Genomic DNA, 14,652 nt, shown 5'->3' on the forward strand with positions numbered 1-14,652 from the left:
ATCTTATTTAGAATAAGTTTGTCCTATAGCACTCGAACAATGTCACGATGTAAAAGAGAATGATAAATATTTTTTAAGTGGACCATCCCCTCAATGATAGAGCAATTTTGAGAGCGAATACTTTTCCAATTTCTTGTATAGATCTTATTTATTATCCTAACTGCAAGAACAATGTTTTGGTTGAGGGATCAAAAAAAATTTTTTTTTGTTGCTTACGTGTGACTTGATATTGCGTTTAATGTTGCGGAAACCTGAGTATACATATGACTAAAACGAAAATAATAAATTTATTAAATATATATCTCGTTTCACATATAATACAATAATATTTAATATTATTTTATATATATTATTTGTAATTTTTGGTTATTCAATTGTAAATAGAAAATAATCCATTTTTATTATATTTTTATTATCAAATTACAAGAAAATTATTTGTATTCCTGTGTATGATAAGAAAAAATTTGGCATTATATTGCAATTGATTACTTGAATACAGGATAAAAAGTAAGACTAGTAGTCAAATTAATACAAGTTCGACAGTTCGAGGTTTCACACAATGATTTTATCATTTATGTTATAATATTGTCTATATTTTCAAATAATAAAATAATTTATAAATAATATTAATAAGTTTTATATCTTCGCAGTTATAAATAATAACTTATAAGTATTTCCTCGATCAGGTTGAAATTAGTTTTCAAGATATCGAATCCTTGAAATTTAGAAATGTTATCTGCGTTGTTTAATTAACAACGTCATTACATTCACGTTTTCAAGTTGATTGTAGAAAGAAGAACTTGAAAGACGGTAAGAAATTAAACACAGTAAGAAATACATGGATATCACCATGTCAGTATCAATGTGAACACCATACTGTATACTGTATTGAGAGAATAGTAACACTGACAATAGTTATGGTGGACGAGTTAATGCAGTATGGGCGTCAGGTCCATGCTGGTTGGCGATACCCACATTGCTTCTATAGGATAGTCCTGTTAAATATTATAATATAACATATACTAACATAGTAATATATGTATCTGTCTCTATACCAGCCATGGGCGAGTTTTTTTTTAAGTCAAAATCACCATTGTTATAACTTTATTGGGTGCCATAATCTTTATCCAAGACCGCATTGCTCACAGAGGAGGAAGCGAGACGGGTCTTCGGTTCGTCTACCGATTTCAGTTTCTCTTATAGTAATGAGATAGGTAGAAAAAAAATGTTGTCTCTCTGTTTTACTTGAATTTTTGGTTGTCAATGGTTAACCACGTTTGCCCATGGTTGCTCTATACCAGCGTTGTAGTAAACACCATGCAATTCTTATCGTGTAGCTTTTCATTTTGGCATTGATTTTATAAAGAGAAAACTTCTTTTAGCGATCGTTTTATATTAAAATATAAATAGATTAAATTTTTTAATTACATATTCCTTTTTTTCCGATAGTTCTATGGAAAGTTTTGCTTGAACTTATAAATAAATTGATTAAATATTTATCTTTGATGTAAGATGTAAGTTATTACTTAATTATTTAGGTAGGTATACCAGTAGTATGTAGTGAATGTATATGATAAGTTTATAATCAAGAGCATATTTTCATTCATAGCTATTCTGGTATATTTATAGTACCTACAATCTACGTATAAGGAGTAGTTAGTTATATAATAGAAACTTATAATACAATCATTGTTGTATAATAATATAAATATTTAACAATAATATTAGGTGTTGTATGAAACACTGAATGATTCAGTTCAAATACAAAAGAAATGTCAAAAGAAAATATTTGAAATCGTGATATCACAAGAAACGAGACCAGAGTTAGTTTGAGAGAGGCAAGCCGATCATCATTCTTTCAATTGAATGGGTTTAAAAAAATATTGGGATTAAATTTCACTGAGGTTGATGGAAATCGGACACACAATTGTTCTTAATTTTTCAAAAGTTTTTTAAGAATTTCCTTAAAAATTGAAAAAATATTTTGCTACTGTTTTCTATAAAACGCATTTAAGAAGGTTATTTTATCCCATAAAACTCAAAACTTATGCTCCCTTAAGCATCTACGAGGCCCAGAGCAATTTTGGCTAAAAGGCTTGATTTTTTGTATATGAGGTTAGACTAAGTCCAAATGAATTCTGAAAATTATAGGGGGCTTGTTCATTTATCTAAATAAATAAATAACTTCAAAAGTATTCATATTTGGAATTGGTCTTATGGGAAAACGGTAAATGGATCATATGATTTCATAAATTTCTCCAAAATTAGTCAATGGAAATTAAAAAAATAACTATTAAGTTAAAAGAAAAGAAAAAGTCCATATTGCACGACTAATTAAGGATGTAGCACTGACTTGGAGACACAAATTAAATCATATATATTTTTTCAATTTTGATGGTGAATTATGGTTTCGGAGCGGTTTTTGTTTCATTTTACTATAATGTGCTAACACAAATTGTAAAATATATGTTTCAATTCCTCGTTTGACTTCTACCTTCAAAGAATTTTCAAATGGTACATTTTGTAGAGACAATAAAACTTGAGATAATTTATACAGTTGTTTCATGTTGTTTATATTTCTAACAAACTATATGAAATGTTCATAAGCGGATTATTATTTAATAACAGATTGTTATTCCACAAGTCATACTTTGTTGTATATGTTTTAAACTTCCAATTTAAATATCGATCAAATTATATACATTATTAAATTTCTAAGACTTAAGATAGTTAGAACAGATGATATGCATAATATTATTATAAAGATAACGAATCACAAATTCGAATATTATTATAAAACAATTATCATATTTGCAACTTTGTCATCACGGTAATGATGTTAAGATTCGAAAGCATTTTGCTGTGAATGTATTAATGTTATACACTCTATACAATGGTTCGGGAGACGCATCGGAAAATCCATGCGAGATAGCTGAGTCAAGATTAAAGTACCAGTCATAGATATACCGTCCTATATACCGTTTTACCAAAATTTTTCAAACCCTAACAACTCCAAAAATTGAAATGACTTCGGAGAGGCTTTTCGTTAGATTGCGAAACTTGGACAGGCAGATAGTAAATTATCTAACCGTATTATGCATCAAATTTCAACCAACTATCTTCAATCGAAGGGGAGAGGTACTCCCCCAAAGTTTTAAGAAAAGTTACGAGTATATTTTCAAGACGGATTGGCAAAGATTATTGCATAGAAGAACATAGGTTTATTGTTACCTTTATCTTTCCAAGTTTCGAAATGCAGTCCCTGCAATTATTTCAATTTTGTAGATATATCTTCTCTTTGATTGGAGTTACGACAAAGAGCTGATAAGAAGACAACTCTGTCTAGTATTAAAAGCACGTCAAAGACCAGAATTTTATGAATAAAATCGAATAGAATCGAATAAACTTATTCCTTATATAAGAGAGAATGGTTTGTTGCGGTAAAATTTAGCTAAAATTGAAAAAAGAAAATGGCAATTTATTAAGTAATACGTAAAAATGGATAGGGATTCAGGATAAATTTACTAAAACGTTTCAGCTTTAAAATAAAGTTAGAAACTAATTTTTCAATAAAGTAATTATTACCTTAAAATAAAAATATAACAGTATATATTTTCTCGTATGAGTTGCTTTTATTATAAAAGATGGGGTAGAGCATTGTACGATTTTGAAAACTTAATGAAGTGAAATTTTCTCTTTACCATTATAAACAACATAAACAAATAGTTGTGAAAGTAACGCAGTATTACAAATAGGATTAAAACCACTTCTTAGCGAATCCGCTCTTTTTCTCCTTCAATATTTCTGGGATAAAACACAGCGGAAGCGCACTGGAAGAATATCCACCGTTCAATTATAGCTGAAAAAATTATAAGCAAATTGTGATAAACGAAAGGAGAACATTATTACTGATTTCTAATTTTCATGTAATTTAAGGCTGTCAAAAATAACTGTAAAAAATACCTAAAATAAATAAATAACAAAATAAAATATAATAAACAAATGACAAAATTTCTTTTTACAGCATTTTCAAAATCGTACATTCCTCTTCCCTATTCTGTATACCGCAGGTAAAAGAGTTTTATATTGGAACTACGTATATGACCGGATAGTAAACGAATGCTATTTTCAGTTCAATTAGATAGGAAAATGTATATTATAATTCTCCGTTACGTTTATTGCGATATATGCTTTTATCGAACCAACTAGCATACATCGTATCTGAAATTCCATAATTAATGCACTACGTGGAAACTAAAATAAAGTAAATATTATCGAACGATCTGATGCATAACGAATCAATCAGTCGAGTCAGTGAATGAATTGATCCCTGTAGCTTTAAACTATATTTCATTGCTGTGGTTAGTCAATCATTTACATGTCGATACAATAAATTAAAGTATACAGAGATCTTAAAAACTGTGAGAGCCTGTTCACATGACAATCACTAAGTCAAAATGCGGGCCAAATTCGACCCGAAAGGTCCACACGACTAACTTCCCAGAGGAAAGCATAAAGAAATATTATATGCTTTAATAATTTTTTTTTGTAAAAATTGTTTTTTTCATTTTTCCGTAGACCCCTCAGGGGGGGCTTCACCCACTGCACCCCCCCCCCCATGAAGTTAAAACTATATAAATGATAAGTGATAACAGTGACAATAATACAATTTTTCATTCGGTACAAAAAAAGGACTTGACCGATTTTCAAAACTTATCAGGTCTTAGTTACATAATTATGCGTTAAATGAAACTGGTTCCATGCCAATATCATCATTTGCTCTGGAGATTTGCGAGACGAAAATTGCATCCGAACATACATACATACATACATACATGTGCACACACTTCTTTTAAAACCATACTATTCGACTCTAACGGCCTTGAAACGTGGAGATATGTCTAAATTAGCAATTTGCAAAATCGGACCCATTACAATAACTATCCCACTGGGTATTTAATAAAGTATCGTATTAGATTTCTGTTAATCGTTTCTCTTTCCTAATTAGGACTTTTTAAATAATAAGAAAATATTTATATATATATTAAGGTTATATGATTTCTAGTGGTGTCATTATGAATAGATATATTTAAAAACTGAATATTAAACATACAACTCACAGCTTTTAGGGTTGCCGAGATACTTAAAATATTTTACAAGCTTTTATTTAGTTTCAACTGTCCCGTTGTCTGTCTGTAATCAAATCTTGCAAGTCAAATTTGATCCACTGCTCGGTTTGATGCATGGTAAGGTTGTGGCGTCTTGATTTTCCCATCGCTTCCACCATATTTGATATATACATACTGTTTAAGGGACAAGCTTTTATTGTATTAAAAAGTTGAAAATAATTTTATCCATGAGTCACTCATACCTGACTATTTGTAAAAGCTTGAAGCGCTTAATATCAAGAATGAATCGAAAAATAGTTAGACATGTGGAGTAGATGAGGCGTTCTTATTCATTTTTGACATATTAAATTGAGCGACTCAAGCTTTTACAATTAGTGGGGTATGAGTGACTCATACATAAAATTATTTTCTACTTTTAAGTACAATAAAAGCTTGTCCCTTAAAAAGTATTTTTTATTAAAATTTTTTTATTTCCAGTACCAAAACACGAATTTTCCATTCCATATTATTTTGTTGATAAACCAACGTCGGCAAATTTTTAAATATGGTGTATTTAAAAATAAAGGATAAGAAGGTGATATTTATAAACCCGCAATATAATTTATACCGTTTAATATTTTACTTTGAACATCCGAAAAGATACAGACTTAAACAGATTAAATTGAAATGAAATCGTATATTACCTTTGAACAAATTTCCTATTCGGAAATAAATATTGAAATTTATATATATATGAAAAGGAGGAAAATAATTTTTAATTTACAAACTTTTTATACCATGTATATGAAATATACCAAGGTATACTAAATTTAATCCCAAGTTTGTAACGCTTAAAAAAATTGATGCTATAATAAAATTTTGGTATAGGTTTTGACAAAATCATCTAATTAAACTATTTCCGGTTGTCTGTCCTGTCGTCTGTCGTCTGTCCGTCTGTCATCAAGATTACTCAAAAACGAAGAGAGATATCAAGCTGAAATATATATAGCGTGCTGAGGACGTAAAAAGTGAGGTCGAGTTCGTAAATGAGCAACATAGGTCAATTGGGTCTTGGGTCCGTATGACCCGTCTTGTAAACCGTTAAAGATAGAACAAAAGTTTGAGTGTAAAAAATGTTCCTTATAAAAAAATAAACAACTTTTGTTTGAAACCTTTTTTTGTAAACATTTTTTCTTGGGACATGTATGTATGTGTATGTGACAGTGTAATCAACACAGTCTATACATGGTATTTCAACAATTAACTTAGTCAATTGTTTGTTTTCACTTGTTTTAAAAATAAAGTAAGCATTCAAATTAAAGATGTCTAATTCGTTCAAAATAGTCACAAAAAGTACATAGAGAGTTTCGGAGGAAAAAATTGTGCGGAAACATCCATTTTTGGCATTCCTTTGTACTTCTGTACTTTTTACGAATAATATCTATCCTTGAAGACATTATTATTTCGCAAAGCTTAAAAACTATTAATCCAATATTGAAATTGAATTCTTAATAACAACAAAAAAACTTTGAGCTCGTGATTTTGTTACATTTCTAAAATAATCGTGCAAATATTTTTATACGCAAAATCAAAATCAATGGACAAATACTTGAAAGTTTTTCGTTGATTGAAACATATTTTCACATTTTAAATACGATAATTGAAATGTTTGGTGTCAAGAGAGTATTACAAAATGTTTATAAAATGTTATTTATTTTTGAATTATGTTTTTTAAAGTACTTATTTCAACACTCGTTAAATTTTAATAATTAAAAAACATAATTTGGCACTTGAAATAAATACACTATAATGTTTCAATAAATGATATAGTTGTTAAAATGGAATGAATTGCAGTTAAAGTAAAATTTTTAAACACTGAAAGTAATTCGCTTGAAGAGCAGTTGTCAAAAGGTTAATGAAACACAAAATCATAAATAAAAAATGAAATTTAAGATATTTAAAAGTATTGGATTCATTAAATAATGGATCAAATCTTCTCGTCACTCGTGGATTCTTGAAAGTTAAATGTATTATTTTTTATCAAATTTAATAAAATAATTTTATTTTTTGTTAATCCAATTAATCAAACAATAATTTATATTTTTCAATCGTTTCCACTCATAATAAACAAAACGCTTTAAAATAAAAATCATACATCTTTTAATTAAAAATTGTAAAACCTTTTATTCTATCAACGATGATCATCAACGGTTATTTAAAAATAAAATCTTGTAAACGCCACTTGACCTCTATACAAAGAAAAAAATACCAACCTAAAATCAGGTTAAATCAAACAATTTCAAACGAATTAAAAAGTAATGTGTTGCATAAAAATAATGTGAAGCATGAAGGTGAAACACATGATTATCGAGGAATTCTAAAAGGAAGGATAAATAAACAAGTGAAAACAAACAATTTACTGAGTTAATTGTTGAAATACCATGCATAGATAGTGTTGATTACTCTACCACATTACACATACATACATGTCACACATACATAACTGATATTTCCATATAAAACATACTATACAATTTACGCCTAATTTGCGCCCACACGGGTAAACAGTGATATTTACGAAAAAATGTTTCAAACAAATTCAGTGTGTATATAGAAGTAAAAAAATGCATATTTTTAAAGACTTTTCATATTTTCCTAGAAAATGCATTTTATTTTATTTATTCATTAAAAAATATATTTATAAAATATTTTTTAATTCCCAAAACAATAAAAAATAATTCCCGATATAATTCAATTAAATTCCATATACATAGAATACGTATATGCTCGTTCGTTCCATATAAATGAAAAATATAATATCCATTTACTGCTAAAACAAGTATACAATCAAATATATGTCTATAATATTTTCATAAATAAATTAAGAGCATTTTCATAATTTGAAGCATTTTAAAAACAATATTCGATTGGGGAATTTATGGAATACATTTTATATGTTCGTTTGTTTGTAATTGTGCATTTAAAAAAATATATGAACATTTGAAAAACTATAGGTTAATGTTAGAAGAAGAAAAATAACTAGTTGAAATTATAACAATACTAGAGTGGATACCCACCCGCTTCGCTGGGTTTAAAAGTAACGATTGATAAAGATTGCTCTTGCTTATCCCCTTTCTATAACACTCGAAATAATGGTAAGGATCAGAAAAAGTGGCCGTGAAATATTTTATATTGACTATTTTTACAGAAATCTGTAATTTATGGTAATGTCAAATGACTACTTTCACAGAAATCTGTAAGTTATGGTTATGTCAAAATAAATTAATTTTTAAATTTTTTTATTTTTTATTAACATATCTTTATAAGTTATATCTCATGTGCTCATAAGTATGAGATATATTGCTGTACAGTTTCATTAAAAAGCACTCGCTAGTTTTAGCGTGAAAGCGTAACAAACAAACAAACATGATAACTTTCGCATTTATAATATATAATATATAAGAGATAGAGATAGAGATAGAGATAGAGATAGGGATAGGGATAGAGATAGAGATAGAGATAGAGATAGAGATAGAGATAGAGATAGAGATAGAGATAGAGATAGAGATAGAGATAGAGATAGAGATAGAGATAGAGATAGAGATAGAGATAGAGATAGAGATAGAGATAGAGATAGAGATAGAGATAGAGATAGAGATAGAGATAGAGATAGAGATAGAGATAGAGATAGAGATAGAGATAGAGATAGAGATAGAGATAGAGATAGAGATAGAGATAGAGATAGAGATAGAGATAGAGATAGAGATAGAGATAGAGATAGAGATAGAGATAGAGATAGAGATAGAGATAGAGATATTATTCAAATTTGGCCAGAGATAATGGCACGAAAGCTATCGAAATGGAATAGGAATTTAATTTTTTTATAGGAATTTAATTTTTTTATGCGATACCTTTTGGTATGAAATAAAACTACGGGAATTAGGCTGCGTGCCATTAGAAGTATTGCTATGTATTATTTATTGTTTTATAAGAACTTTCAATTTTTTTATTTACAAAATTTCCTTAATTCTTAGGAAAATTTTATTTTAGCAACATAGAAGACAGAGAAGTGACGATATTCAAGAAAATTATCTATGTTAAATGTTATGATTTCAACTGTATTTGGTATTATACTCATGGTTCTTATTTTTATTATGGATTTAGTTTTTCAGGATCCTGGAACTCAAAAGGCAGCATAGGTATAAATTGCAACAAAAATAATCTTATTTGCAAAATGAAATTTGCAAAACACTTGAAGTGTGTGCAATTTTCCTTACTTGTAGCAACTTAAATTATTATTTTTATAAATCGAGGTGTGGCATGGTCTAGATTGCTATACGTCCGCTGTATGGTCAGCAATTCTGCTCATTGGGAAGTATGGATTCGGATTTAACATAAATAAATTAGAAAACAGAACTCTTAATCTGTGGAACGCTTGATCTGATTTTGACAACATTTGTAATTAAATACTGACCCTTGAAACTCAAAGAGGATACGGCAGAGAAAGCTCACAGTAAATGAATCTGCCCTGGGCATTACTTCTTCATTATCTGGCCGAGAAACATTCAGTATGTCTAGTGATAGATAGAACTTCAGAAGAGGCGAGAATTGCATTGTAATTCTAAAGTAAATTTTGCTTTTGAGGAATTTGAGCAATTTGAACATTGACTAAGTTCAAAATAGAGCAAGTATGTTAGTAACGATGTGTTCTAGGAATTTTGAAAAGTGCTTTTTTAATGTTACAACAACTCGAACAACAAATGTATTTTACAGGTTCTAAGAAATAAAGAACTTGAAACTAAAGAAGTAAGAATAAAGGTCTTTATTGACAGATTTTTATTACGGAGGGCGCTAATTTTTGAAACTGCCTGCGAATGCAAAATTTCTTAATCCTCAATCAAGGTAGACTATTTTACTACACCAATCCATCGCAAATTGCGACGTTGCTACAGCAAAAATCGAGCACATAGCTCAGGACATACCGTGAACGGGATGTGCGAATTCTTTAACCAACTGACCCACTTAAGCCGACTTGAGAGTAGTAACAATAGATTTGCTAATTACAATATGCACCTATATTTTAGAACTAAGTAATAAAATACTATTTTCTCTCTTATATCAGAACCATCAACGTTTAAATATCCTTCATACTTAACGATGTATAAAAATTTTTTTCATATAATCATATTGTGTAAATTTTTTTTTTGTAAAACATTCATTTTTATTTTTTATACCAACCAACACAGCACAGACGTTAAACATTATGTAAAGTTAGTTCTCTTCTAGTTCTACTAAGTGTAGATACCACACGTAAATGACATTTAATAGTGTAGGTGTTATCTAGTTGACATGTTTAACAGTTGTACACCATTTTATATGCAAATTGAATAGAAAATAAAGACTTGTGATAATGATATTGTGTTAACGAACACTGTGTACTTACTATAAGAGTATATAAATACATTTTACTATACGTGGTATAAAACTGCGGTATAAATATTACTACATTGTAAAAAAAAGGTGGAATTTTAAACCACTATAAATGGATTTCTTTCTATAAATGTTATTGCAGCAATAAGATGCTAAGCAAAAAAAATTGTTGGTTTTAATTATATTGCATAAAACTAATTAATCTATTTTGAGACAAATCAAGATAAAAATTCACTTAGTAAATTGGTTAAATAACCTGTCTATGCTATTAATGCTTGAACTATGTACATAAAATACATGCAGAGAAAAATATATGTACATATAATTATTATTCGTAGAATTGGCTTCTAATCAGATTTGATAGAGAGGTTCCAGAAATTATGTAGTTTCCCCGATTTCTGATATCAACTATATTCTCCAGACTTCAGTAATAAAAGAGATTTTTTGATTATATGTGTCATTTTCAGATAAATTCGACAGTTCTGAGCAATCTTCAATTATCTGAAGGATATTTATTTAAATTTTTCATCTTCTACTCCCGACTTTCTAGTTTATCTACCGATTCACAGTGGATAATAAATACCAAATTTCCGGACAAAATATAATGAAGAGTTTTTTATGTTCAAAAATGATTCAAAAGACTATTTAGATCAGGCATGGGCGAGTTATTTTAAGTCGAAGTCGCCATTGTTATTACTTCATTGTGTGTCTCTTTATCCAAGTCCGCATTGCTCATAGAGGAGGGAGCGAGACGGGTATACGACTCGTCTACCTATCTCAGTTTCTCTTATAGTAATGAGATAGGTAGAAAAAAAAATGCTGTCTCTCTGTCTTACTCGTGTTTTTGGTATTAGTACAGAAGTATGAGTGTCTTCTCTAATCCACGTTTGCCCATGCCTGATTTAGATGCAAAAGTACCTTTTATTAGAAAGAAAAAAAAAATTGTTTTTTAGACATTTTCGTTTTCATCATTCGTCTTCAAACTCATTTATTTCATTTTTTTTCTTCAATTTCTTTAATTTATTTTACTTTTGAGCCACTTTTTGCGTTATCTATGCTTGCTTTTGTTTACACGTAAGATGATTTTGGAATTATAAGTTTCAAATTTTCACTAGAAAACTGCTTGTTCCTTTTTTTGACTTTTGATTTAAGCTATCTTAATCTATATCTTTATCTTATTCTTAAAAGAAAAGGCGCATAACTATCCAAAATGATTTGCTGTTTTGAAATTAGTACAATTTTTTACAAATTTAAAGTTTACAGAAATGGAAAGATATGTATTGTCTTGCTTTTAAAAGTTTGGTAAAATAAAAATATTGTAAATGGAAAATTTGAGCCAGTCAAAACCGTTGATATTTACGTTATCATAAAACAGAATTTTATAGAGCTGCACGATAGTGAAAAGAGGATTATTTGATCATTAAAAAAACATTAAAATTTTGATAACATTTTTAATATTTTCCTTCTTAAAAAATGTATCATTCAAACGATATAAAGATTATAACAATATCCATAAAATAAAATAAAAGTAAAAAGTAGAATAATTGTTGAAAAATAAATATAATATAAAAACACACTTAAAGCCTTTTTTTTTGTAAATAACAAAAATAAAAAATAAAATAATACAAAGAAAGCACGCATCTAACTACCTACCAAAGTAACCACCGTAAAGTATAATAAATTGAAATATTAACAACGGTTAATATTTATATGCAAGGGTAAAGAAGAATTACTGTAAGAGTGACATGACGTCCTGTGAATGTGACACAATGAATGATAAAGACAAAAAAAATATAGGGTAAAGTAAAGGACCTCGGATACATTTGTACTTTGATTCACCGTATGTGTGTATTCGGCAGTTATTGCTATCTTTGGAATAGCAACTATAATGAAGATTCAAGTTTCTTATAGGGCGAATGTAAAGCTATCGAGAAAATGACAATGCATTTGGAAAATGTATTTATAAGTTGACTCTCTTGTATTTGAAAGTTCATTCATTGCTTACTGGTGGTCATGTTTTATGCCAGTTTAAAACCACCTTAAACTTTTGAAAAAGCGCAAACCTACGAACGTTAGATCACCAATATAATGTACCACTGGTATGTGATAATAGAAACGCATTAAATTTGACAATTCGACAATTATTTTTCCTTTTTTTATGGATTATCCAATAAATAATATCCAGTAACTGTAGTATAAATGGAAAACCCGAATCGTAAAAAATATTAGTTGGATCTGGTGCTGGTCAATCAGAAAATAGGACACTTTTAAGAAAAATGCCATGGTACATTTTGTACGGTGAGTCACACATCTTGTATCGTGGATCACACGTTTATATCGATAGTTGTTTTATATCTAATTAAAAAAAATGTTAATAATAAAAGTTTTATGAGACCAGACAATTTCCATAGCTGAATCTAAAAAATGGCTTAAGTACTCCTGTAAATTTATTTTTGAGCCCTGGTACTATCCTATCCCATACATGATGCACCGACTAAGGTAATGTAAGAGAAAAGCTTCGCAGCAAAAAGTTGTACATAAAAATGGTTGAGCTATATCATAATTAAGAGAAGACTAATGTCTCCACTTTATTTTATAAGCTGTGCTTTCTCTTATACACATATATAACAGGCTTAAAGGCCTATTGTATAATACAGACATACATACACAGTGCTTTTACCCAAGCATAATTTGGAGACAAATAGATATGAACAAGAGAATCACCACCGCCGTATATGAGTATTATAGCATAGCCTTATGCGATGATGATGAAAATAGCATTCACCATTGTCAGTCAAATAAAAAGGAGAAAATAGAGTAGGCATTTAAACATGTTGAATAGCAAACAACTATACAATTTTTTCATCGTCATAGAGCGGAATATTAAAGCACGCATATATTATATAGAGTGCTTCCATGGAGAACATTGAAATAATCTAAATATGGAAATTGGTAAAGAATGAATTACACCTAGTGCCTGAGAGCGTTTGCGTAAACTATGTTTACAGTGGCACATTAATCATTTTAAAGTAATATTTAATTATTTTTCATGTCTTTTTAGCTAACTAAATTATAATTACTAGCCTGTGCGGTTGCTTACACCAGGCCGGACATTATTCTGACAATAAAAAAAAACGTATTCAAAAAATTTTAGAGCTTATTGCACTTTTAATGAGGTTTTATTAAATTATTAAAGAACTTATTTTAATTGCCTGACAGACAATTAGGTTGACTTCCAGTGTTAATTTATGGGGCCGCTGTCAAATGCAAGGCATATTTCATCCCTAATGTCATCCTTAATAAAGAAAGAAGTATCCGAAAGTAAGCCGTCTTAAAATAAACTCACGAAAAAGTTACGAACTTTCGTACTATAACATATATCCGAGGTATGAATTGATGTTTTGATAACTTTTTTTGTTTTAGAATTGAGGAAAACAGTTCCATATATACAAACATTTCAGATTAAAAAACTTGATTCAATTTTTTTCAAGAATATTGTATAGAAGAAGAGGGAATCTTGTATAAATGCAAGACAATGAAAGATTTGGATAAAAAAATATAGTTTTAAACTAGTGGCAAAATTCTGCTAAAAATATTAAGGAAATATTTTTTCCGAGGATTGTTTTTATTATTGTCTTTGAGATAAATGAATTTTTATTGATACGCAAACAACTGACAGCAGAAAAAGAGTCGAAAAAAGATACTTGAATATACTGTATGCATCCCGTGGGATATGCACCCGATTTACTGGACATATTTATAATCGTTAAAAATCACTAAAAAAAGTTTTGATTACCTCTTAGAAACATTCTGTATGTTTATAGGCCCAAATAAAAATAAAGAGTAAAAAAAAAGAAAGAAAGAAGTAGGCAGTATTGTACTAGGTACCTACTCCCATGGGATATTTATTCCCGACCATCACGTTGTTGTGTATGTACAAAAGGTACCTTAAACCATCATCAAAACATAGGATGTTTATACACAACACAACAGCTACATAAAATAACATAAACGAAGACGGTGAAGCCCAAAAAAAAAAAACGAGTAAAAGGGATTGTATCTCATTTATTTTATATTCTTCGTCATTCTAGTCACAGAGTGGTCCCCGCTTTTT

General features: G+C 29.0%; 1 protein-coding gene across 1 annotated transcript in view; it reads right to left on the reverse strand.

Moving 5' to 3' along the window:
- The window catches only part of LOC123295523 (Krueppel-like factor 7), an 832,728-nt gene that overhangs the window by 59,522 nt on the left and 758,554 nt on the right, over window positions 1-14,652 (reverse strand). The gene's annotated exons all lie outside the window — the stretch shown is intronic.

The sequence above is a fragment of the Chrysoperla carnea genome, chromosome 3, assembly GCF_905475395.1.
Source record: "Chrysoperla carnea chromosome 3, inChrCarn1.1, whole genome shotgun sequence".
NCBI lineage: Eukaryota > Metazoa > Arthropoda > Insecta > Neuroptera > Chrysopidae > Chrysoperla > Chrysoperla carnea.